The sequence below is a fragment of the Glossina fuscipes genome, unplaced genomic scaffold (assembly GCF_014805625.2).
Source record: "Glossina fuscipes isolate IAEA_lab_2018 unplaced genomic scaffold, Yale_Gfus_2 224, whole genome shotgun sequence".
In the NCBI taxonomy this organism is placed as follows: domain Eukaryota; kingdom Metazoa; phylum Arthropoda; class Insecta; order Diptera; family Glossinidae; genus Glossina; species Glossina fuscipes.
Genome location: NW_023998567.1, coordinates 532865 through 559341, shown reverse-complemented (window position 1 = coordinate 559341; position 26477 = coordinate 532865). Strand labels below are relative to the sequence as shown.

Genomic DNA, 26477 nt, shown 5'->3' with positions numbered 1-26477 from the left:
GACACAAGGTCACAATAAATTTGTGCTGATGTAAGCAACAAGCACTTGACTCACATTCTTTTATATTCGGAATCATTTTACGAATAGGTTTAAGATTGTCTGTACTTTTGGTATTCTTGTGTTCAACCGATAGATGATGACGAAATATGGTACACCGAGGGTACGATCGGATCATTGGAAAGCTTTTGTATGTATAATGGTTTCAAGCAAAGTAGTGTAAGCATACGTGAATATATGTGATTTTCATAATATTGATCAAACCGCGGTAATCGTTTCCAAAATATTCCGAAAGTAAAATTCTTCTCACTAAAAAATCGCAGTTCCTTAATAATCGATTTGAAAAATTTGCCACGCTTACTTAAAATTCCAAATAGTAAACGAAGTTACTATCAAAAAATTCATTCCAATGACGCTTTTAGATGTTATTCACCTGCTGGTATTCCTGCCATAGCTTTCGAGGCAAAATGTTTTACATCGACGTCAAAGTGAGATTAACTTGAGTATCAAGTTTCAAGATAAGATGACATTTTTTGCAAAGTTTTCGCTATTCCTGTGATTAAAGTATGAAATTATATATTATGTATATATATTATTGAGCTGAGAATTATATAATTTCATATCAATATTTATGTAAGTGTAAGCTTCCTGTGTAAATAATTCTTGTTGCGAGACATAACCAAAATCAATGGGATAATGGCCTGTTCAGCCCACTGGAAATCAAACTGTTCGACAAGTTTTTTCGTATTTAATGCCGCAGACTCACGTATAGCATAAACACGGTCGTTAAGCCAACCCATGCAAGGGCCGCGCAGCTTTTGATCAAAAGATTCTTGTCCAGGTTGTCCAGCCAAAGCAGGCATGTATTCGATTATTGCTAAACGCACTCTCCATTTAGAATCCCCAGCGAGCTCCACAATAGCTATTAGAAGGGACTGAAATAAATAGATAAGACATAACGCATTCGAGTAAATGCTAAGGCTTTTATTTTTTTAAGGATAGTTAGGTATACTTGTGACAACTGCTAAATACCGATAACGTCATTTTCGAACCTAGGAATGATGTTTAAACAAACTTCGGGACACTCGTCTTTAAGTTGAATCAAAAACAGAGGCAACAAGCGTTCGACTATGTTGTAAGCGCCCAACATTGGATTCAAGCCCATTATGACAGATGACAGATCGATTTGACTTGTATTTTAGGGTCGGAAACCAAATCACGGAACTACGACAAAATTGAAGTCCTTATAATTTGCACTTAATTGCCTTTATCAAGATTAGGGCAGAAATCTTTTACTTTAGTGACTACAGCTGCTCGTATCTCGTTCAGTCTCGGCATCGTTCAGTAAGTACTATTCAAACGTCAAGAAGATAATAATTAGTTTAATTTTAAAGAAAAATGTATAATTTATTTCCTCTATACTTGGAAGCCGCGAATCAAGTCGCCTCGGGTTACCTGGGGTCCTACAGCTTTTTGAAGATCTAAAAATTTTTCTGCGACCATGTAGCGCACCTACCAGGATGAATCACTGGCACATTGACGTAAAGTTGGCGAAATCAACTGCAATGAAGATGTCGTTTAATAATTAAGTAAATTTTATTTTAATAAGAAGTGTATTTATGTGCTCTACATCTTCCTGGGGCGGCAATTGAGCAATACTGATACAAGCTTCAACAGTCAAACAGTGTCCTAAAACCACCTGTAAATTAATTTTCTAACGATATTCGTATTTTAAAATGTTTATCTGATCATCTTGTGCTAATTGAAGAAAATTGGGTATTAAATCAGATTTCAGATATTCGATTTTGGCGAATTCGCCGAGTTTACTAGCTGCGGCACGACACACCATTGGAGTCTCATCTTGACATAATTTACGAAAATTGCCACGAAGCTCTGCTTTTTCTGGTTTGCGAGACTCTTGGAGAGAGACACGGAGAAGAGTCCAAATGCCGAAGTTCGTGAAGTGAATCACCCAACGAACAACAATAAATTAAAAAAATTCCTTAAGATATTTACTAGTAAAATTCCCCAAATGATCGGCTAACGCAAGCAGCACCTCGTCTTCGTCGTAAATCGTTTCAGTCAAAAATGGAATTATTGCTGATCGGGTACGTTCTTCGCCTAAGGCTAAAGTAATAATCAATAGCTCCTTAATCGAATTCAAGGGAAGCTAGCAAAAAACAAGGAATAAATAATTTTGCATATATAAATAACGTAGCTTTTGCGTTGGTTGTTTAAGAATAGTAGCTGTAGCAGTAAAATTAAAATCAAATTATATCGTTCTTTTTTGTGGTGTTCAAGTAGCGCGAAGACTAAATAAATAAATTATTGTACCAACAAATATTGAACTACAACTTTTACTGGCTAAAGTTAAAAGTAGCACGTGTAAATCTGATTCCATATAAACATTAAAATTTTATAAATTAATTGGCTTACTCCAGTCTGACTATATATGGAAAGGAGAAAAATAGTTAAGCAAAAGAGCCTGAATTTATCAAAGGTGAGCCATGTATTTGTAAATGGTAAAAAATAATCATTTTGTGTTAGTCATTATATGAATATGGCGCAGAATGCTTTCAGACATCATTTTGCGAGGAGTGAAAGCCTTCACCCTTTTTGACCTCACAAGTCCTTCGTTTCCGAGGGGAGAACGTTAGATTTAAGGTGGTGTTAAAATTGTATTGTTTTAACAAGTTGACATGATAGGCGACCGGTTTGGGGAGCTGCGGAAGTCACCAGATGACCTTCACCGTCGTCCGAGTCGACAATTTCCGTTTTATGATCTCTCTTGGGTACCGGGTCGCCAGAAGAACAACACGTCTTTTCCCTTCGTCTAAACTCTTAGTTTATAGTTAATTTTTTTTTTCTTTCGATAAACAATAAAATTCTAATAGAATACGAAAACGAAATGTCTCTACAAAATAAACTTATTGTGCGAAATGCCCGGCACCAGAACTACTGCAACAAGTTGCGTCATTATATACGTTTTGGCTTTTGTGTTCCTGCGCACAGATTGGGTTGTAATTTCTTGATGATCCTCAATGTAATGGAGTAGCTCACGCAATTGTTTCTTGGACGCTGGCCTGCTGCCAGAACAAATATTGAAAAAATTAATGCAAGTAAATTAAAGAATGCCTATGTTTGCTCATCTACTTAGCGTTAATATAATAAAATCTAATTTAAAAACTTCCAACATAGCATTTTTAGCAAATCTGCGGATCGTAGTTCACGCACTCAATTAGGTATGTATACCAATTACTACTTCGTCAACCACAGAATATATAAATAAAAATTGGTTTCGGTTTTCTGTTATTCGGTTGTAAATATATGAGTATAGTACGAAAGGTTACGTGCAGCAAGAAAAAAGAACAGAAACGTTTACCAGTTACCGATTTCGTCGCAAAAATCAATCCCCTAAATGGAATGACTTCCAATATTGTAACAGTTCCTCTGAGATATCCTTGCTAACTGCTCTTCACTTGCTTTATGAAATTTATGAGTGACAGTATTTCCAACTGTTTTTCTGAGTTAAACAAAAATGCGTCATTGTTATCACCATTTCAGACCCCATTTCTCTCATGTAGTCTGCAAAGATCCTTAAATTTAATTTTATAATCCTAAACTCATTCAATTTGGTTTGAATTTGCTTTTATGAGTCTTAAAGATCTTTAAATGGGAATCTTCTCCTTCGAATTACTTACAATTTCATATTTGTTGTTATATTTTCCAATGTTAGTAGAGATATGATAAAAGACTTTCCGTTCGGGTGTGGATTTTGTAATTCGTTTGCTGCATATGAACTTTGCACGAAATGTAATGTACTTGGGTAGCGGTAACTTTTGCCTTCCTATTGATTGCGAAGTATTCCTTACATTTACCAGCTTTACTTGTAAAGGATCCATTGTCGTTGACAATCGGGGCGTAAACACCATTTCACAATGTGTTGCGAGCATTTCACTGATAAGTGTGGACAAATTCAAATCAAATTCTTTAAGGGTAGAACAATTTACGTTTTACTTTGGCTATACTCTCGACCTCTCAACTCTATAATTCCTTTTCGACTCGAATGTTCTTGTTAGTTTGACTCTGCCTTCCGCAAATAGTCTATTGAGCTTAGTGTTTGTTTTTTTGCTAGTCGAACTTGGAGTCTTTGAAAGATAGTACTGTTTCTCCATCCACACTGCCTACGTACTAATCTTCAACAGATATATTATTTCGACCATTATCCTCTGCGGGATCACCGTTAGATATAAATTCGTAGAGATTGGTTGCAATAAGTTAGCTTCAAGTGTTTGAGCCTTAGGGAAACACCTATTCGGGCTGCTCCTCTTTTTCTCTCTTCCTGTTGTTTCGGACGAAGTGTCCCACACGTGGAGCGTTTTTGACTACGCACTCCACTATCTTGTGGAGTCCCCTTCCAGATCGCCACGAATCTTGGATAATTGAATTTCGCATTCTCTATACTTTCTTCCGCATCTGCACAGCAGCAATCATGACCAGGAATTGTATAAGTTAATAGTTCACTACACCACGCCATCTTCCCGCCCATATTGGGATCATTGAGAACGTCCGCTTATTTCTCGGCGCTGTTTTCCATCGCGTTTGTCACCTGTTAACTAAGGTCAAGTGAGTCTCCTTCCTGACAACGGTTTTTTGCGCCTGCCCTCTCAACTTCCTTTCCTAGAGAATTCTCTTCTCATCCGTCTCATCGGCTAAGACAAGAACGAGGAGAATTATCCATAACGCCAACCCAAAAGCGAAAAAAGTCGTGGAAGGGTACAAAAACCGTAGCATTGCCTCTAATTTCTAAAACTATTGGTCAAAAAATGTCCTGCAAATTATCAAGCCAATAAAGTAGTGATCCAAAAAATGTAAGAAACTTCTTAAGGAGGAAGTAATACAACAATAAGTATTTAATTGATTCGCACAAGTTTGGAAACGTTGAATCGTCTGTTAGGGATTCCATTCGACCAAAGATTAATTAATTTGCACATTGAGCTCTATTTAACTAAAGAGCCAGATCCGCGCTTGGTTTCGAAGGTGGCCCACAGAGCTGAAGAATCCTTACATTACAAAAAAGCTATACATGTGCTTAGTTAGACCAATACTTGAGTATGCTTCCTCCCTATAGGTCTTGTGTGGGTCTGTTATACTTGTCGTCATTTGAAAAACATAAATTTATTCTTGGTGTTTCTTTCCTAATTAAGTCAATTAATGGTACTATCGATTCGTCCACGTTACTTGACGAGATAAGCTTTAATGTCTCTAGCCGCTTCTCTGGATACTTTATTTTCATTAAACTGCGTCAATGTAAATATAATTACAAGCTGTTTAACCCGTTTGGAGTTGTTTGCAAAAACCTAATGGCACTCTTTAAACTCTACCAACACAGCTATGGTTAATACGCACGATTTGCCTATGTTGTTTTTAAACTAACTTACAAACTTGGCATTTCACTATGATTCGAAAATTAACTGGTATTGCATGCTTGTTACTAGTATGCCTCTGTGCTAGTTGTGTACGTGCTTTTTTTGTTCTTATTTATTTATACATGAATTATTATTTGTTTTTATTTTTATTGCTATACTTCTCTTTATATACCTTCTATTAGTTTTTAATAATAATTAGTATAAGATTTACTTCTAAGAGTCAATCGAATTCAGCTGTTATTTTATTTCATATAAGTTTCATATCTAACTAAATAAATAAATAAGTAAAACAAATAAACGATTAAATATATTATACTACATTTGCTTCATTTGTTTTCGTTTGAGTCAAATAAAAAATCTAAAAAGAAAATATACAGGCTATACCATCACAATCGCCTAGCGATAACGAGCCACTTTCAATGATATAGCTCAACGTCCTTCAAATGCTTATAATTTGACCGTTCCGAATCATTCAATTGTAAGTCGCTTACATTACGATTTGAATTTAGATAAAGATAAGATTATTTCCCGTATTTAAGGTTTAGTAGCAATGAAAATAAAAATTTGGCGGTTCATAATTTTTTCTATCGGACCCAGCATCTAACTACGCAAAGTTTACGTGGAAACTTTGAAGTTTTATGTCACCATCTCCAGTTACTGTTTGTAGACTGGTATTGGAGATAGCATCGTAAGATTCAATTAGTTGAATGGGAAATCCTATGCCCCGCGCTTAGAATTCAATTGAACCATCGACATTTTGATTTGGATTTAAGAAAGCTGATCCGCAGTAGAAGGCAATGGGTCGTTGTAAAGTTCGATGGGTATTATGCAGCCATTTTGCAGTTGGTTGATCGAAGGTCGATTGGAGTTCCTATTATTGGCAACACAAAGTTAATTTGGAAATCACAATTATATCTCGTTTGAGAGTGTTCGTCTTGCGAAATAAATTATTAAAGGAAGGACAACCCTAAATTCCCAAAATCCAATATTTTTGATTTTTCGAAATTGTAATAAACGAAGAAATAATTGATGATACAGTTGAAGAATAAAAGGATTAACTTCGGTTTATCACTTTGAAGAAGCTCGTTGGACGAAAATTCAAAAGAGAAGACAGCCTTTGCAGTGCCTGGTCGCCCGTTACATTCGTTTATGGCAATGGCGTATGGGTTATGCAACGTATCCCAAACTTTATCTCGATTAAGGGATAAAGTGATTCCATCTCGTCTACGTCATCAAATTTTCGGGCACTTAGATGGTTTGTTAATTGTCTCTAATATTTAATGAACATCTCTAACCAATGTCTCAAATTGCTTTGTGAATACGGAAACCCTATTCAACCACTAATGCTGAAAAGAAAAAGTTCTTGCAAAACCAAATAAAATGCTTGAGACATGTAATAGGTCATGGCTCCATCTAAACAGATACTCGCAAAGTTCAGGCTATTTAGGCTTCAGATCAGATAATGCAATACTCACTTTTGAAAACTTTACAAAACAGTTATTTTCTGCGCCGTTGTTACAAGTCACTTTGGAGTAGGTGTTGTATTAGCCTAAAAGAGCGGAAACAGGTGATAGATTCAAATTGCTTACATGCCGCATACACTTAATAGTGCTCAAAGAAATTATTCAACATCTGAACAAGAATGTTTAGCAGTCTTGTTGACTATTAAAAAAATGTTTAAATATAATGTATATCCTATAAAGTTTTGGCTTTATATTCATGTATTATATTCACATTTTAATATAGTTATGTTTAGATTTTTTATAATAGTAATTTGAGTTTAAATTCCAACTACACAACAATAGTTTAAAGGCTATTCACAATGAACCTGCCTATATCAATTACTGCACAATTTATATGCAAAAAAATAATTTTTGATCCATTTAGGCACGATAAAAAAAGAAGTGTATAATCTGAGAAAAACAGTGATTTGATAATGATAATATGTCGGAGATCAACAATTCCAAGTTGTGTATACTCAGTAGCCGAACTCATTGGTCCATACCCAAAAGTGAACGACAACACAATTGTGTAAAGATGAATTCAAATATCATTCACTCGAAAATAACCATAAATTCGTTTATATCAATTTACCTAGCGATGTTATAGTTACGAAGCACAGGTATACAACTAACAAAAGATATTTACCAGGTGGAGTGGCAAAAGACACAAAATTTATTTGAGGAGTGCCGCACGGTAGTGGGAAACCATCGTTTTCTTTTGAGATATGCACTACGTTGAGCGCCACTTTATGTGTGTAACGACTATGTCCCACTGTAATCGTGGGTGCTCTTGTCTCTAAAGCTGTTATGTTAAATTTAGACCAAACTTGCTGTGTCTTGCTGAAACTCCTAGCATGTTGGCAACCAAAAGAAATTGCGCATACTAGCCCTCCGTGGAATATGCACACTGACGAAACCATAACCTACCGAACGAGGATCTTACGTACCTCTAGGTCGTTTCAATACCCATCCTACCTATTGTGCCCCCTTCGTTTGTTAGAGAACCCGAAATTAGGTCCGAAAACCTCTTTCATTCTACTTTCCTCTCATTATAAAAAAATAATTTTGCAGATTTTTAAGACTAACAATCTATAATATAAAGTACTGTAAGTATGAAAATTTAATTAAAAATATCAAAAGTAAATTCAAAGCGGATACAAGTATATTCCGAAGACGGTGCAAACACAAAAATAAAGTTCAATTAGTACAGGCAATTGACATATGCGAGTCAAATTCAACATCCCAATAATCTTCGGTAACTTAACAGCATGCAACTCGCATTTATTCTTATCTCGACGGTGTCGGCTGCATCACGAACACATTGGTCGGCATCGTCTAAATTGCACACTGTCCTTTTCAATCATATGGCTTCTTCGTATACTTTGTGTTTTAAAAGCTCCATGCAATGTAGGTCTCATTTGCAGATTGCGACATTCTTCCAGTGCCTTTTGTAAGGCTGAATTTTTATGATTACCGTTGTCTTTTTGCATCTTTCTTAATATCATACACAGTAGCAAAAAAAAGGAAAACGGTTCCTCACTAATTTTTATTTTTTTAGGAATTAGTTTTTCTCCTCCTGAGTGGCCAAAGGCGAGGAATCTAAACTAGCAACTCAATGGTCGTGGGTTCGAATCCAAAGTGCGGTAGAGTTTTTAATCTTTTTAGTCTTCGAATTTATTTCTTTACCGAAATTAATAATAATGATAACAATAATAATGATAATGATGGTAATAGGAATCAGTTTATTTTTGTTGTATTTCTCTTTTTAATTATTCTTTACTTAAGCTGAATTCATGCGTAATTGCTTACAGATTCATTATTAACAAAATTTGTTTCCTTCTTTCGTTTGATGCATTCTAAAAGAAATTTCTTGTTCTAATTCCCTTGTTTTTCGGTGCCCATAAGTACGTTCAAGTTGAACAAAGTCATTTAACTAACAGGCAATTACACATTGACTGAACTGTAAAAGCGTAAGTGTATGTAAAACTCACGACCGGCAGAAATATCTGCAGTTTTTCTGTAAAAATATAGCATCGTTGTTTATGACATGAAATGCAATTTTCAGATTATATTTGTTTTTCAGTGTAGGCCAAATTTCAAGTTTCTTTCAAAACACCGATAGGTTTTTCTACCCTCAATAACAAAAAAAAAAAAAAAATAAAGATTCTGTTTTTGACCGCAATCCAATAAATGGCGTTTTGTTGTTAATCAATTGCTCATTTTGATTGTTCGCTTATGTCACAAATCGATTGCTACTTGCTCTTTTTCGTCAATAATTATTTTTTTACATTAATCTTCTTGTTATTATTATCTTCATCTTATAATCGTAATTAATAAAATGGCCTTCTTTTTTTTATTTTTTCTATTTCCATATTGTTTATCTTCATCACTTTAGTTATAAATTTTCAAAACTATTTTTATTTTGTTATGTGTCCTTTGCGCTTAATGTAGCTCTGATTAAATAAATGTGTATCCATAAACCTTACATCAAAAAAAAAAAATTCACCAACTTAACATTTACTGCATTTGCTATTTTTCCTACAGATATCCAAGCCAACTAGCTGCCAATGTTCTTTTCTTTCAACCAACATTTTCTATTTCTCTTCCTTAAACGCAACAACTAATTTTTCTCTTTTATCACAAAGCCTTTTGTGACAAAAATTCAACAACTTCCTCTCCCGAAAATCACGATCAACCAAATGTCGGCAAAGCTGGGGTCAAAACATCTCCCTCCGCTAAACTCTTTCTCATGCGAGAACGTAACAATCCTGTTAATGCGTGGTTACATTCTTTTCTAACAAAAGGCGAGATAAATAAATTTCTTAAGCTAAAAATACATTTTCCACGGCCTGAGATGTAACACTGACAATTTCAACACAAACAGAAGTAGAGAAGCTACACTAGAAAATTGTACCAGCAGAACATACCATGTTACAACTGTCAAGAAATAACACATAAAGCCTTCGAATGTCCCGTTATATAACACGCAACTGCGTAGCATAGCACCATCAGAAGAAAAAACGATCATCTGGTACTCCCTGAAGTCTAAGAGAAGCAAGCTCAGGACTATGTTTAACAACAAGGCAAGTCGAAATGCCAGCCACCATTGGCACTCTCAAACTAAATATGCAACTCCACATAACAAACAACAAAGACATATCCAGTCATAAGTGGAAACGGACTACTAATGGACACAGTCATAATAATGCAATAAGAAGGTGTTATATTCATACCCAAAAATAACTGTTCAAATATACGCCTTTTACACAACACTACACAATTTAGAACGCCTAATTTATTTATTTTCCCACGCACTTCAGCATAATCCATTTCTAATCAACATCCTATTTTAAACATTACATCAACACAATTTCATGTTCCTACATTCGTTATTATAATTGTCAATGCATAATCTGTGCAAGGACATACGATCTTCCGGTGCTAACGTTCATTTTCTGAATTCTCACATCTCATACGTTTCTTAGTATATAAGCAGCTCATTAGTTCAATAAAAATTAAAGGATGCTTTGGAAGCACGCACCGCACGTCTTTATTTTCGTCAACGTTGGTGTTCTTTCAATGCCTTAAGATCACTTTATTTGAAAGAACAAAAATCTTCAGTAACTTGCACAAGATTGGTGATTCCTACGTGATCAGTGCTTTCATTAAGACTCTCTCCAATTCTCACCGCTGCATCTCGGGAGGCAATTCAATAATCTACCGCAAGTGTAAGAGAAACAATGGTAATGTTTGATGACCTCGTGACTTGGCAGGACGTGCAAAATCGCGACCTCCGAAAGAACTGGCTCAATCACAAAAAAGCCCCAACGGATCGAAAATCTGCAGAATATCTGCATAAAAAGTATCAGGCATTCCAAAAGTCGTGCAAAATCTTCAACCAACGGGACAACTATATATGTACGCATCCGCAGTCAAAAGAAGAGTATCCCTGCTACATAAAGGACATATTTAGAGTTATTAGCGACAAGTTCCAGGAAGTAATGGAAGATATACAGGATAACTTATAAATGCAAAAGGAACCGAGGCCCGACAATCCGCGCAAGAGTTGCTCTCACTAAAATGAAAAGAAAGCAGAAGATAGAAATAGACGACATTCTAAATACGCAGGTAGCTATTCAAGCTGACGATACCCCGAAATAAGTTTTGCAATCACGAAAAATGGGCTGTGGTTCCGCAATTGCACAATCAAGCAGAGGATATTCTGGTTGTTAACGATTCAACCGATTATTATTTTAATAGTTACTGCCAGTATCGGTATTCCATTACGACGCAGATAGTAAAATTAAATGAAAGAGCTGCAGAGCAACCTGCAGCAGCAACCACAACTCTCAGAAAACTTCCGTGAAGTTGTATACGAACGACCTATTTCGCCTGCAGAGAAAATGTGTCATTTGAAGGCCAAGTTGATAGAGGATACAGAAGGTCTAGTACGCCATCTCATCTCCACGATAGATATGATAATCACGAAAAAAGAAGAGGGCTTCAATTCTTGCAACTCCCCCGGTTTCGCGATCCAGGGCTATCACTCGTTTATCATCTAAGGGGGCAGGTGCAGTTTTATGGGACGAAACAGGAACCCTGGCTAGGATGGTGGCGGACGGATTTAGTGGAGCTGGTGGACGTTCCTATTAAAATGGATGAAAGGCGGTCTCGAACTCAATCTCAACTTTTGACAAAGTCAGCCGGTATTAATGTGGCAAGATCTTCAATGTCTACAGTGACATCATGTACATTTATATCGAAATCAATAAAGAAATTATCACAATAGGCATCGTGCATCAAGTTGGAATCCACCTAGCCTCTAGATCAACTTCGTTCCCCTGGTGAAAATGTCAGCAATGCGATTCTAACAGTGCTACCATTCAGGAGAGCTGTGTTTGGCTCTAGGCTTACATCGAAAATTTCCACGGAGAACATTGAATCGTATCTTATGTCGAAGGCTCCGTCAATGAACATGAAGCGTGTTGAAAATGGCAGCAACCCAACCTAGAGTGATTATCCCGTATAACAGTGTTGTACCGATATAGCATGTTAAAACTTTCCTATATAAAACATTTTGGCTACCTGGCTCTATAGCGAAGGAATTCAAGTGTACGTTAGATTTAAAAAGACTTGATATCCTCAAGGTATCCTAAGGTCTGTACAACAGTATACCAAAATATTAGAGGCCCTGACAGAAAAATTCTTTCGCAGAAACGTGGCTTAAACCAGATCTCTGCTCTTTCGACTTTCGGGAGGTGTTGTAATAGCGGTTGCATCAGTATTCTCGTCAAACCGGTTGGGAGCTATTACTTGATATTAACCTGTTAATATATTCCTCGTAACTATAATTAAAATGTTTTCATGAGCCATATAAAGGCTATTCGGAAAGTAGTTGAGGCTTCAAAACTTACTGATATAATAATTGTTCTAAGTGATTTTATTTGTCTGCTTGTGGCGTGCTGTGTTGATGACGAAAATGAGTGTATTGAACCGGTTTTCTCATCTCAATGCGCAAATTTATTCATTAATGAGGTTTAAGCATTAGGCTGTAGCATTATAATAACGTTCTAAATTGTAATTCGCGTATGTTAGACCTTGCTTTTGCGAATATAGCGGAAGTTCTTGTAAATTGTACTATGTCGTTTCTTGTGCCAGACGATTCTGATTATTCGACGCTTTGTCTGTTAATTAGTGGTGCCGGTCGAAGTTATGATTTCCAAAAAACTGATTCGCAGTTGCTAAAAAGTAAGAAATTGGATATTAATGATCATCTTGTGGTAAAGGATATTGACATTTTCCTATCGTCGTTTTGTGACGTATGAAAGAGGCTATATATGCATAACATCCCACAAAGCCTTCATCATAAAAAGTCAGGCCCACCCTTGTTCTATAAAGGATTAAGAGTCCTGAAGAAGAAAAAGCTTAGGGCAAACAATAAATTCATATAAAGCGGCTCATCTTATGATTACTCTATATATTCCATGATGCGATATCGACTGAATTATCGTAATAACCTGTGTTACACATGCTATTTTCTAAGGGTGAGATCATTACGCTTATCCAATCCTAAATACTTTTATAATTTCGTAAACTCAAGAAAACATGTCTCTGCTTACCTTGAGCATATATCATATAGAGAACGAGATTCCTATGAAGGACATGAAATCTCGGAAATTTTTGCGGAATACTTCCAGCGTAACTATAACGCGCAGTGCAAAAGGTAGCTTATTCGTATGAATTAGATGATAAGGTCTTTATTCCAGAAATTGTTATTTTCAATGATGAAGTTCGGCATAGTACACTACCGTTGAAAACGAGTTATTCCGCAAGCCCCGATGGAATCCCTTCTTGTATGCTTATTGCGTATGCTTATGAACCCTGTGAAGCAATAGTGAGTATCTTTAGAAATGGGATGTTTCCAGTGTGCTGAAAAAATAGTTTTCTCGTCATAATGGGAATGAAAGGAATAGTGCAGAGAACTATAGGGATATTGCAAAATTGTTTGTGCTTCCAAAATTATGTGAAAAAATTTTTTCCGCATATAACACATGCCATTAAGTCGTGTATGGCTTCAGTTCCACATTCGGTCATGGAGTCCACCAATCACATTTGGAAGACTTTCTCCATTTGCACCCAAATGGACTTCAGTAAGGGTTGTCATCTAATAAACCACCAAAGCAAATCTAGTAAACCACTTATTTCTAAGCGGCATTACATATGTTCCCGTATACCTAGGAAAGTGAATCAACTCATACCTCTCTAACAGATCCTACAGTGTGCTGCTTGACCCAATCCAGTTTAATGAATTGAAGGTAAAGTTGCTCAATTTAGACCTACTCTGTTTGCGCTTTTTATAAATGACCTTTGATACGTGAACAAATTATTTGATATGTTAATATATGCTGATGACGCGAAACTACACAAAATTATTCACACAGAGCTACGTTCTAGAAGCCTTCACGTTAATTGAATTAATTTAGTTAGTTGATGATCGGTTAACTTAACATTAAAATTGGTCCAATAGAAGAAAATGAAGTTTTGAAGACGTGCAATACTTCATAAGTCATATAAATCGGAGGGTACAGATACGACTTATGGTTTAAGTGTACTTTCTTAAAACACAACCTGACCAATACATCTGACTCTATAATTACTATAAAATCGACATTTCTAAGGGTTTATTGCCAACGTCATACCTTGACGATACTAGCCAATGAATGAGTGAGTGGTCGAAGAAAGTGCGTTTACTTTTCGAGCAGTCTCTTGAAGGTTCAAAAGCACTTCTTTCCATAAAACAACTTAAGGGGTTTCTCGAGAGTCCTTTCGAAAGCAACAATCAAAACTCTACTGACCCACGTGAACCGCGACATCAGCGGAATGCTCAGACAACACCATCACCACCACAATTTAGTGGCAGTCAACAGCTATATGTGAGCATCTCCACCTTTTGCCCTATCTGCCTCTATGCCACGCAATCCTTCCTGTTCTGTCGTGGTAAACACGATGTGTTTAACAGTAATAGCAGGGAATGGAAGGTCAAGTGATTGCCGAGCTCTATTAGATTCCGGATCGTAAATCAACATCATTATAAAAAAAGTTGTTCAATACTTGGGTGTACGGCAAGAACTAAAGTAACTATCCGCTCAACGTTAGGAAATTATCTTACTCAATTTAAGACTCGTACTTTTATTTATTGCCTTGTGTCCAATCAACCTAATCAGTTCTTGGGCATAACCGGGTGACCTACTATTTAAGAGGCATAAAGATGTGGACATGCTGAAATATATTTAGATGTGTGTATCCGCCTGAGTGGCCGAACAGCCAAGAGCTTTGACTAGCAACGCAATGATCGCGGATTCAAATCTCAAGTGCAGTAGAGTTTTTAATAAACGCCGAAAGCCTTAGATGCTAGTGCTTTAAGGATATATTCTCTGACCAAATTTATAATAACAATAATAATAGTAATATTTAGATGTATTAAAAGACAGAAAAGTTAAGTTACGCAACAACCTTCCGAAAATGAATTTCAATGAAATGTAGAACGTTTTTGGTACATTGATGAAGTAGCCGAATTCGGATGTACTTATCGATAATATAATCAGAATCAGATTATAATCAGAACAATTGTACAATGCATACTTTGCTGTAAAAATAATACGCAACTTATCTGCAAAGTTCACAGTGAGGCTTTCTTTCAGAGAAAGCACCCCAGCTTTGAGAGATTCGATTTTACGCCCTGGGAAAGGGATAAACAAAGGACAATCTTTTAAAATGCAAGCTTATGGACGAAGATGAATCTTTAAGTCGAAATTGATCCAAAACTACATCTGCTCCAGGTTACTTTGCACATCATAATGGTGATACACCATTGTTCCCAATAGTACTCTACTTCCGCTTACCAAGTTTCGTACTCACCAACGATATTGAGAAATCAAGATAAGTGAAGGCGACAGAAGATTTCACATCATCGCAAGCAGGCGAGAACCGAGCAGATCCTTAAAGTCCGCTTCGTTCCAAGACACTATTGCAGGCCTTTTACGTGGATGACTATCTGTCAGGATCGGACGCTGTGTTAATATCTTCACACACAAAAGGACCTAAATGTCATATTATATCTTGATCTTCGGAAATGGCGTGCCAAGCATCTACAACTTTTGCAGTGAAGAAGATCAGCGAATTGGTTTCAACCTAGACAATGGTGCCAAAAGCGCTGTGATGACATTAAATTTAGCACAGAATCTAACAGCTGACAAACTTTGTATAAAAGTCAACCTTATCGATATTTCCGCCAAGAGAACTCTTGTATCTCTTGTAGCCAGAATCATTGATCCTATGGGATTATTAGCGGCGGTCTTTGTCACAGCAAAAATTTTGATGCAGCAATTATGGAAACACGATTTGTCCGCAACCAAAATTTTCCAGAATCTAGCGGCAATCGTTGGAGTCATCTCAGAAGCAATCTGAGTGAATCAAACAATCTCCAGATCCACCGAAAGGGTGTTCATCTTGAAAAATGTAGCACTTTACAACTGCACTTATGATCAGACGCTTCCGGAAGGGCGTACGAGGCTACGATTTCTTTAAAGCCAATCACTAAAGATGGAAAAATAATTGTAAAGTTACTATGTGCCAAGTCTCGTGTCGCACGGATCAAAGCACAAACAATTCCACGTTTAGAGTTATGTGCTACATTTCTTGGTGCTCAACTAATAGCCCGCCTGAAAGAAGATTTGATCTGCATCGACCGATTCGCAAATCCTTTTAACGTAGTTGGCATCCCAACCGACATTTTTTCAAAAGTTTTTTGCAAACAATGTTGATCGAATACAAGAACTCTCTTCACATTCGCATTGGTGCTATCTACGATTAAAAGACAACCCAGCAGACATGCTGTGCAGAGAACTGCCGCCTGGAGAATCGAAGAGATTTTACCACTGCACCATCATTTACAATATCAATCACAAGAATTTTTTCTAACGTCCGCGTACAATTGCAGCGTAGTGGTCCGTCGGTCTGCTTTCACTACTACTCTATCACAATAGAATAAATGAGATCGTAATAACCGACTGCCATTAGGCAAAATCACATTTGCAAGAATAGCGGCTTGCCGTTATGCAAAGAAAAAAGGGAAAGAAAAAAAAAATCCCAAGTCATAATGATCTCTCTTGCTAAATTAGTCTATTATGCAAGAGAGAACCATGAAAAGAGTCCGTTTGTGTATTTAGAACACATTAGTTTTGTTTGTTTCTGAATTTCTGGACAGATTTGGCGTAGTACTTTGTCATGTTAAGATCTCGCTCAACAACATTTAAGAGAAAAGAAGAGAAAAAATTAAGCATTAGCAACACAAAGAGAAAACGACAGTTCTGGTTTTGATGCTTTGTACGGTAGGTTGGATAGGGTTAGAGATGTGATGCTGTGAAGAACGGAGTCTGTTGATCGAGGGTAGAAAGTAATGCGCATCGATTTCGGAAATGGATTTTATTTTGAATACCTTGAACGGAATGCGTGCGAAGACAACATTGTGTATTAAAATTTTCATCAAATTAAATAAATTTGTTAAATAAATAGTAGTAAAATGAAATAATTAATAGATTTCATCAGCTTTCAAATTAGAAATTTAATTAATTACGACTAAAATTTGCTCAGATTTTAACATTACAACTGCAACTAATTTATTGGTATAATGATGTCTGTTTAGTAAAAATAAAAAAGGGAAAAAGAAATACGAAATAAGTAAAGGCAGAAAAACATAATGATGTGAAGAACAGAAAATTTTGCAAGTTTTGTAGTAAGAGTTTGGAAATGAAAAATAATGTTCATAAAGAAGAAAATTGATAATATTAATATACTAACCAAAATTGGCAAATGACTGCCTGCATCATAGACTTAAGTTATGGAAATTTAAACACGAGACCAGAGGTTTTTGTGCAATATTTTGCCTTGTATTTTCCTGAATAAAAAAAAAAAGTGATTTTAAGAATTTTTTGGTTATTTGAACTTTGTCTTGTTTAAGCAAATAATGCAAAGATAATTTAAGTAAAAGCATAAAATAGAAAAAAAAGAAACGCTGTGGAGACTCGTCTGACAGAAGAATGTTGTCATTATCTGCAATTGCACATACGCACGTATGAAGATTTTCTAACAAAAGAACTTTGCCAGCAAAAGTCAAATTTGAGACATAAGTTTTTTCGTATATACCCTAAACTAATACGTATGAACAATTACCAAAAGGGATTCAAACTTTTTATTTGATAAACAAATCTAGAAGAAATCGAAAGTATGAAAAGTCTAAACAATTGAAAGCAGCTGAAATAATAAAATAACGAAGGAAAATTTAACCAAAAGCTTAAATAATACCGACACTGAACAGATGACAATAGAGGAAATAATCATGAATTTAATAATAATCTCAACTATAAAAAAGGGAAAAGCAAAAATAGTCACCATCCATGGAAAAAAAAATAAAATACATAAAAATACATATTATACATATTGTTAAGAAAAAAAAAGTAAAAAAAGAGAGAATAATGTTTGGCTAAGCCGTATAGGGTGGGGCTAGGTGGACAAGGAATGTCTCGAGGGCCCAATCACACAGCGTGAACTCCTTAGTGGTTTCGTTAGACACTACTTTTTTACCTTATCTTAATTCTAATTTTTTTTTTGTCACGCGGCACGGCATGTCTTATATTTCGTAAACGCTCTGCCACGAAAAAGCTATGTCGTTGACATATTCTTTTTCTCAAAAGTTCTTATCCAACTCACCCTGCCTCTTGCGAATATGCTGTTTAAATACAGTCTTACAAGCCTATTATTATTACCTAAGTTCATGGGTTCATTTTTAATCCGTTAATCCACTTTTCCGCCAATCTTTTCCTTCGGCCGGCTGCTGCGTGTGGCGCCGCAAATATCCACTTGAGTTTTCCCTCTCTAGGGAGTTTATTTCCTGGAAAACTCAATTAGTTGGAATAAAATGGATTTGGGATTTCCGTAACTATACGATCAAAGGAAGTGAACACTACACATTGAGCTAATTTAAAAAGCGAACTTCCGTCTTACACTCCACCATCAACATCATCAAACAAAACGAAGTATTTATCGGAAATGAGCTCACTCACCTCAATCATGATTTATCAGAAATCACAGCCAACATTCGCGGCATGGAAGAAAACACCCGATGAGAGAGACTATTCAGGACATTCGCAGAATTACCTATGCGATTGACATTGACTTCCTTCACCATTCGCCGTACCCAGGAAGCCATCTTGGAGGTACTGAACGTTCATCACAAGAGAATCAGTCGTCTCTTATTGACAACACAGCAGCTTAAAGAACAATTATCCAAAATTATACCGCATAGACATCATAGAAAGGCACGTCATATTCAAGCTTACTATTCCACCGACTGGATTAGATGTCTTAAGACTTTATCAATTGACACCTATACCTTACCAACTTAATGACACTCCAGTGGCTGTCATCAAGTGGTTACTTACGGTAAACGTATACGGTATTTCTCAACAACCACTACCAACTTCGACAAATGCAGGAGCCAGCTAGTTGTTGATCGCGGGCAATTCCTTTGTAGAATTCCAACATATAGAAGGACATTATCGAACCCATCTCAAAGAGCTACCACAACAGCAGGACACATTCAATCGCCAGAAATTGAATATTCGTTTCGAGATATGCCGAAAGAAACATCATTGCTTTTGAAACCAGTATGCAGCTTTGATTTTGGCTTCAATCGCCATAATCATCGTCATAATATCTAAAATTCACAGAAGAACAAGAGTCAAATCATCCTTACCATTATCACGAAGTGTAAACCCGAGTCAAAACCCAATCAATATGTTCGGAACTTCTTATTGAGTTACCATCAAGTCGTGATGAATGTTCAAGTAATCTCGCTTTACCTCTATTATTATTTGCTGTTATCTTTTTCACAACACTACATTGATCATTCATTATTTATACATAAGATTAGCATAAGAATTTATTTAAGATACGTGATAATATTAGTGTAAGTATTTTCATTTTAATAATACTAGCGTAAGCATTTCTTTATTTTCATTTGGTGCTAACGGAAGCATTTTGTTAATTTTAGTATTACTATAGAAGTTGCACTTATATAATAAAACAATTAATCAAGAAATGACCATCTTGCAGACAAAATCTGACGATAATTTTTTATTCACAAAATCGGCCTTTTGCTCTGTACTCCGCTATTTTCGAGAAACAAATTTTGCGCGTTGCGGTATTGGTAATTTTGGAATTAACGAAATACATTTTAATTAAAGTTTCCATGCACGATTCTGGCTGTATATATAGTAAAAGGAACGGCCTTCGATAACTCTCCACATAACCACACATGCGTCATTGTAGCTATTTATCGCCTTCTTTGTACAGTTGCCTCCAGCTGTTAACGCTCTCGTCCGCGCTCACGCATAGCACCTGTTTTGTAATGTGTGGTACGTGTAGTTTGTTTGGTCGAAGAAACCAAAAGATTTGGACAGCTCTACAATGGAGGTATTTGTGACATTATCAGTACAAGACTTAAGAAACGCTTAGAAATTTTAAGCAAGAATCGCGAACTCATGGAAAGAGCTGAAAACCCAAATGAATGGTGCGCTAATGGTATTAAATTGTCAACGTTACAACGCATTGAAAAGTGTTCAACGTCTGCTGAATCGGCTGAACGAAGTCTACAAGAAATTGAAACACTTATAGCATCAGGCGATTTTGAAATATCTAATTTGCAAGGCAAAGACGACATTTTGTTTGGCTATTTACACGGACTGAAGTTTTTATTAAAGATTTCAAGTACTGTATATCCACAATAGAACTGGTAGCTTTAGGTTTTTGTAAAGGCGAGGTACAATTTATCGTTTGTGTTCGTTTTGCTGTCAAAATATACCCCGTAAAGAGTTTAGGTCACACGCTATTTCTGGCCATTTTTTTAGTGAAACCTTTGCAACGCATAACGAAATATTGGTTATTTATTTATTTAGATATGAAACTCAGCTAAAATAAATTAACAGGCGAATTCAGTTGACTCTTACAAGTAAATTTTTTACTAAATAATAATAAAAAGTAATACTAGGCATGTAAAGAGAAATAAAGAAATAAAAACATATTGTCATTCGTCTATAAATATATAGAAAACAGAAGCATGTAAATAACGAGCGCAGAGGCACACTCACAACCATGGCAGATCCAAGTTATAAACCATGCAAAAAAAAACAGAAACTCTAGTTAATAGGGAAGGAAGTCCCTTTTCAAGAAAATTTATATAAAAACTCTTGGACGTTCGTTTCTTCTTTAACTTATATATTTATTGTTTACGAAGCACTTAATTACTTAGGGGTTTACAATTAGATTACACCGTAAGGGACAAGTGATTTTCATAGAAGGGAAGGAAAAAGTGTGGTGACTCCCGACCCGACTCTTGTTTGAAGTTATTTTCCGTGTTTTGTCCGTACCGAGAAATTCTGCAAACAAATACGCAGGAGGTGTTACAGCAGCCAACCTTGAGCCAATACGGCCACGCGTCCGTCCCTACCTACATTTTATTTGTTTTTATTGTCCCTAACTGGAGCTGAACCAGAGAAAAAATTTGGTTAAAATATCATAGTTTAAAATATTATACTCGCTTTCTCATAAGCAAGCAACTTGCACTACCATTTTTTTTTTTCTTTTTAAGATGATAAAGGCAGGAGCGCAAAAAAGGCTTCTTTACATGACAAAGCAAAATGCAGCAATAATAATATATTTTATTAAAAAACCATATGTGTAATAAAGCAAGAGAAGTAAACAAAAAAGAACAACGAAATGGTACTGCCATTCACGATTTCGTCTGAACAAATATGTTGCAAAAATAAAAACCAATATGTTTGCCTTACTTCCGAATTAGGCTTGTTAATAATCCTGTCCTGTCAACAATCCAATCCTTTTAACTTTGGAAGCATAAGACACGCCAATGCTGCAAAACTTAACATCACAGTTCATAAAGGGATACATACGCAAGTAGGTGAATGAGTTTAGTGAAAGTTTTCCTTATCTGGGGACAAATTGCTTCAAGCAGAGCTCCAATGTTATTTTTATTATTGCTACAGCTATTGTCCTTGCTATTTTTCGCACTGCAAATATTAATAATAATTTGCTAATAATTTGCTTTATTACCACTGGTATTTCGATTCAAAATGCTGCGTTAGCACCAAGTCCTTACCTCGTTTTGATCTTACGTTTAGTTGCATTTAGCGTGGCTTAGGTATTGTCATGGATTCTCAATCTTTTCATTGAATACTGCAGGCATTACCTACTATACATTTGAAATTGGAAAACGGGAAGGATTTGTCAGCTGTTGTACTGAAAATGTGATTAGCAATGTCAAACGAGTTTGTACAGGGGCATAGAGGAAAGAAATGTAAATAAAGAAGGCAATGAGAGCAATGGTTGGCTCCTTGGTACTAATATAATAGAATTTTTTTATAATATCTTTCCGTTTTTGCTAGCTATTGTGGAATTTCCACTAAATCTTTATTAATTCCCTTTTATTTGGTTTGTGCTTATAACTAAAATTGTTTGCACATTATAACTTATATTTTAGGGAAATTTTTATAATTCCCAGCTGTACAGTGCGTCTATTTTTTACAGTGCCGACTCATAAAATGCAATAATGTTAATCGGCGTCTGTTATATAATTTTATTTGCATTTATTAAATAACGACAATATCAATACTACCAATAAATATGTTTTGTTTTAATATGCATTTACCAAATATTTTTCGTCGATTTTCTCTCCCATTGTGTGATAGAGTTAATAATAAGTTAATAGAGTTAATAATAATCTTACTGCTCTGTCTTTTAGTTGCCTAGTTTTCCCACACATTTGCTAAATTGCGTATCTTCCTATCTGCAGATTAGATGCTTTAGACTTCTGTTCAACTCTGTCTCCGCTGACGATTTTGGTATGTCAGTCGTCCCGCACAGTCATCAAAAATGATCCAGAGGATTTGATCATTCTTATATTACAAAAACGTTATACGCACGTTTGCTAAGACCAATACTAGAAGTTCTCGACTTGTGCAGCATTTAGAGTGGTCATAAGCTGATTGACGATGTTTTCGAATGGTGTTAATGTAAGGACTATTTGGATGCTATGTCGTTCATGTAGAAATTTCCAAGCGGCCAAACCGATGCCTTCTGCCGTAGGATGGCCTTAAGATACTACATTTCTTGAACAAATCATAGAATCATAGAATCATAGAATCGAACGTATGAATTGATATCTCAGATCGTAGTCCAAAACCAAAATCCGTCTGTATATAACAAGGGATAACTTTTTTCGAGCAAAGAAGCGCTTATTGATTTCATTCGCATAACAGCTTTCAAACTATAAAGTTCTAACCATTTTAATAATCGCAGCTGCACTTAATGTTCACATAATGTGCGCATAATGTCCAAAAAAAGTATCACTGTTTGCTACATAGTAGGGTCAAGCTTTACTTAGCATGATTTTTCTTTCTATTTGCTTTATGAAAAAAAATGTATGCACATAAAATAAAAAAAAAGAATAAGTAAAACAATGACCATCAAGTCAAGCAAGTTATAAGCAAAAAGATTTAACACTAAAATATTTAATACGCATAAAAAACGTAAAATCAAAAGAACGGTTTAATTATACAAACATATTACAAACAATATAACAACAACACGCAATATAAACAGTAAAGTGCCAAAAGTTTTTTTTGAATTTGTAACATGTAAGACATTGTTATAAACAATATATAATTTACAAACACATATTTTTAAACTTATGCACACCAAAAAAGACAGCACAATAGCAAAGGTGGCATTTTTACAGCTAATTTGACTTAGGCAAATGCTGGTGCTTTACCAACATCTTTTGAACTGCCTGTAGCTTGCAACGGTCAGGCTGTACTTTCGTATCGTAAATTTCGCAAATGGAAGCACTTAATGCTACACTGGGTTCCAAAACTTGCTTCGAACCTCTAGATCGTCCGATCCCGAAAACCGCAAATTAATTCTGCTGCAAGAACCTAGCTTCTTATGCCTCCTTCAGGATTTTCTATCGCGTTAAGCCATTTCAATGACAATTATGTTACGATAAACTGCATAGGCTACGGCCTACTCCTCCCCTGCTAGGTTTTGTGTTAACACTGCACCTAATCCGAGCGCGCTATCGTCGCTCTCTAAGTAAACAGGTGTGGTCAAATTCAGGGCATGACAGAGCGGGCGACAGAGTAAGCATGTACTTCGGGACTGCAAAAGCCCTTTTGTTGTTCGAAGGCTTTGCTTAGCAAATTCACATTTCTCCGCGTTGGAACTTAAATTGGTCTCTCGTAAGTGCCGCAAAGCCTCTTTGAGATTCATAATACGCTCGCCAAAGACTTGGCCAACTGCAATAACATTGCCCAAATACGCGAAAGCATACGATTCCATTTCGCAACGACTTGTAACCTGTAGGCTCTTGGCCGACAATCATTACGTCCGCTTTCAAGCGACTTTCTCCAAAACAAATCTCAATGGTGTCTCATTTTGAACGCGAAACTCCGCGCTGATAATGAATTCTTCACGCGTTTTTCGACTGCTCTTTGGCATTTTCTGGGCAGGATACCTTACTCTGTTTTCGTGGGCTCGGTCGGCGACAACATTATTACGTCTTGATCCCTCTTTAGCCGAAGAAAAATTTTTGGACGAGCGAATGTTACAATTCTATTCCCAAAGTCCATCTTCACCACAACAGCATTATTCCTCGTATCATTGGTCCTTTCTTGATCAACATCCAACTAGTGATGAATATCGAAAATGCAATTTTGAGCGGGCTATGATTACGGCCTGTATATATTGAATAACTCAATAGTGCTTGTAATGATCGATAAAAGAAGTTTTTTTTATTATATATTACGCTATAGCCTGCATGGTCAACGACAATCGCTAGGGAAACGCAAGGTTAATTAGAGGTGGCAGAACAACAAGAATAATTTTCAAAATGAAATCATCGGAAGGTGCTAATGTTACATATTTTAGTGCATAAGCAAATAAACGCAGAAGGAAAAATGTAAATTAACATAATCAGCGACTGTTATTTTGTAACTGCAAATTTTAGTTTTTTTTATAGTGACTTAACTAATGTAATATGCGAAGTTATGCTGATAAGATCCGCCTGAGTAGCCGAAGGGGAGGAATCTCGACTAGCAAGTCAATGGTCGTGGGTTCGAATCTCAAGTGCGGTAGAGTTTTTAATAAAAAGCCGATAGCCTTAGATGCTAGTGCTTTTAAGAGTTTAGTCTTAGAATTTATTTCTCTGGCGAAATTAATAATAATAATAATAATAATAATATGCTGATAAGTAACTTTAATATAAATTCGATTTTTAACTATTTTCTTTTTTTAAAGAAAAGTGTATGCACATTACATACTAAATAAAAACCGTGATTTCAGGTAGAGATAGGTCAAAATCATCGAATGTAATCAATGTTTGAACTGGTATTTCGCATTACCTTATCATTTTTACCCGTAAAAACCGCTGATCAAAATTAACGTAACATCTAATTAATATATATATTTATATCCATATTATATCCATAAAGAAGTATGACTAAAACCAACGATTTGTAAATTGTAAAATTGTAATTTTTATATTTTTGCACACGCTTTTCATCTTATCGTATGATCGTCTATTTCCATTTTAAATAAACTGCATACAAGCCCAACACTTTATTTACAGTAGAGTCAGTTAACTACTTACTATAAATAATCTCCTTAAGAGAGCAGAAAGAAAACAAAAACCAACAGTGGGCAGCAATTCCTAAGCAAGGTAAAGTTGAGGAAAAATGGAAGATGCCTGCAGCTTTTAAATTCCTATTCCGTCGAAACAATATATTTGCAACAAATCATCGTCCTAGAAAATTGGTTTGCAAATGAAGAAAATGCTTGACCAAAAAAACATAAAAAACTTAATAACAACCCTACATGTAAATTAATATCAAATGTGTTTGCTTCGTATATTTCTCCGCACCAGCACGGCTTTCGGAAAGGGCGATCTACAGTCACCAACTTGTTAGAGTTTACCTGTCATGTTTTCAAGGCTTTTTCTAGTGGCTCTCGCACAGATGTTATTTACACTGATTTAAGCAAAGCATTTGATATGGTTAACAATAGACTACTTATCTTTAAACTCCAAGCCTCTGGTTTCCCACCCTACTTAGTGAAATGGATAAGCTCTTATCTGCACAATAGATCCTTCAGAGTTTTGTTTAACTCCATTAGCTCGGATGAATTCCCCGTTATGTCTGGCGTACCTCAAGGAAGTCACTTAGGTCCCATTTTATTTAGTTTATACATTAATGATCTCCCATCGGTGGTTAATTCCAGCCAGATCTTAATGTATGCTGATGATGTGAAACTGTTTTCTTCTTTCTCTGTTGAATCGCAATCAAAGCTAGGTCCGCGCTTGGTTTTATAAAAAGGTGGTCCAAAGAGCTTGATGATCCCTACATTACGAAAAGGCTGTACATGTGTTTGGTTAGACCCATACTCGAGTATGCCTCAGTTGTGTGGTCTCCTTCATATAGGTGGTACGTAGATTCAATTGAATCAGTTCAAAAGCAATTCTTGCTGTTTGCCCTTAGAAATTTGGGTTGGGATCCGATTGCCTCTCTTCCTCCGTATGAAAATAGGTTGCTTCTGCTGTCCCTACCGTCTCTGGAGAAACGTAGATTTGTTCTTGGCGTTTCCTTTCTAATTAAAGTAATAAATGGTGCTATTGACTCGCCTTCATTACTTGGTGAAATAAGCTTTAATGTCCCTAACCACTTCTCTAGGCATTTTATCGTGGTTAAGCTTAATCAGTGTAAATATAATTATGAGCTGTTCAATCCGCTCAGAGTCGTTTGCAAGAACCTAAATGACGTCTACCACTTATTCTCGTTATCGGACTCTTTAAAGTCCATTAAAGCAACATTGCTTAATACGCGCGATTGACCTATGTCGTATTTAAACTAGCTTTTATCCTTAAAAA

General features: G+C 36.0%; 1 pseudogene; it reads right to left on the bottom strand.

Annotated features, from left to right (window-relative positions):
• Positions 1–368: 368 nt before the first annotated feature.
• Positions 369–3929, bottom strand: LOC119642488 (annotated as a pseudogene).
• Positions 3930–26477: the final 22548 nt, after the last annotated feature.